This window comes from Mus pahari, unplaced genomic scaffold, assembly GCF_900095145.1.
Source record: "Mus pahari unplaced genomic scaffold, PAHARI_EIJ_v1.1 scaffold_4578_1, whole genome shotgun sequence".
Taxonomy (NCBI): domain Eukaryota; kingdom Metazoa; phylum Chordata; class Mammalia; order Rodentia; family Muridae; genus Mus; species Mus pahari.
Window position 1 is genome coordinate 22,761 of NW_018391695.1, and position 1,773 is coordinate 24,533.

The following is a 1,773-nucleotide window of genomic DNA, read 5'->3' on the forward strand; positions in this document are numbered from 1 at the left end:
TTCTTTAAGGGATTTTTGTGTTTCTTCTTTAAGGATTTCTACTTGTTTAGCAGTGTTTTCCTATAATTCCTTAAGGACTTCTACCTGTTTAGGAATCTCCCCCTGTATTTCTTTAAGTGAGTTATTAATGTCCTTCTTAAAATCTTTTACCATCATCATAAGAGATGATTTTAAATCGGTGTCTTGCTTTCCAGGTGTGTTGGTGTATCCAGAACTTGCTGTGGTGGGCATACTGGGTTCTGATGATGTCAAGTGGTCCTGGTTTCTGTTAGTAAGATTCTTATGTTTGCCTTTCACCATCTTGTGTTAACATCTGGTGTTAGATGTTCTAGCTGTCTCTGGCTGGAGCTTGTTGCTCCTGCGATTCCTTAGCCTCTGTCAGCACTCCTGGGTGTCCAACTCTCCTGAGTCCCAGTGGTCAGGTAAGCTCTCTTCTTATAGGGAAGGTGCACAGAAGTCTGGAGCTCAGCTCTATCTCCTGAGTCCTGGGGTCAGAGCCCTCCCTGGAGGCCAACTCTCCTCTGGCAGGGAAGGTGCCCAAGGGTCTGGGTCTCAGTTCTGACTCCTGGCTGAGGATGAAGGCCAGAAGGGACCCTGTTCAAGAAGCTCTGTTGCTTCTGCTGCCCATGAGCTCTCCTGTGTAGACTGGACTCTGTGATCCCAAGATTCTGGGTATGCTAGGGCCTGCCTTTGTCCTTTGTCCCTGTTCCTGCTGGCACAAGACCCTCAGGGTTTTTTGGAACAGATGTTGTGTTCCACTCACCAGTGATCTCAAGTTCCTGGGTGAGCTAGGGCCCGCTGAGTTTGTGCCCAAGTTGGTGTGGGGATGGAGCTGACTGGAAGAATCCCAGCCAGTGGTCAGGCAGGTGTCATTTGTCCCTGTTTCTGCTAGCACAAGACCCTCTTGGATTTTTGGAACAGATGTTGCATTTCCCTCAGCAGTGATCTCAAGTTCCTGGGTGTGATAGTGTGCCTGCAGCATGGAGAACCCTCTGGGGACCTTGAGACCCTCCACCGAGTTCTTGCCCAAGATGTCCCAGGGCTGGGCAGTGAAGCTATTTCTAAGGACACAAACTATTTTTAAGGTTCACAGCACATATATTTGCAACCTGTTGTATGTGGGTATCCACTTTGCCCATAGACTTTAGCTGTATCGTTTGAAGAATGTTGTGTGTACACAGTAGATGTGGATAATGATCTCTGGCTGGAAGGTGCATTGTGGTTATAGGACAAGAAATGTAGAGTTTCAAGGTGATAAACAATAGTCTGTCTCACCCTCACATGCTGGAAGAGCAAAGCTAAAGCAAAACAAATAATAAAAACAAACAGAATTTCCTTCAAATGCATTTTAGTGACATTAATCTATTGATTAGAAGTGATTGTGAATTAAAAACATCCCATTAAGCTCAAAATTCCAGTATCTTTAGAATGGGGAATAAGACATGGATTTACATCAATAAGATGTGAGAGGCACTCATCCTTAGTTCTTGCCTCTTCCTGCCTATATTTCTGCTGTCAAAACCCCTATCAATCCTCCTTACCTCCATTTCACAACAGCATGGGTCTGTGGATATTGGTTATAAAACCGATAGAATCTGGAATTGCTTGATAGAATCCCTTTAATATGTGCAAGAGGGCCTTCTAGACTTCGATAAGGAATTTGCAAACACTCATCATAAATGTCGGTTGCATCATTAAATAGGTTCAGGTCTCTAATGAGAGAGAGAGAGAGAGAGAGAGAGAGAGAGAGAGAGAGAGAGAGAGAGAGAGAGA

General features: G+C 44.7%; 1 protein-coding gene across 1 annotated transcript in view; it reads right to left on the reverse strand.

Moving 5' to 3' along the window:
- LOC110314652 (interferon-inducible protein AIM2-like) overlaps nucleotides 1-1,773 on the reverse strand; it is a 21,437-nt gene that overhangs the window by 18,775 nt on the left and 889 nt on the right. The window lies entirely within an intron of this gene.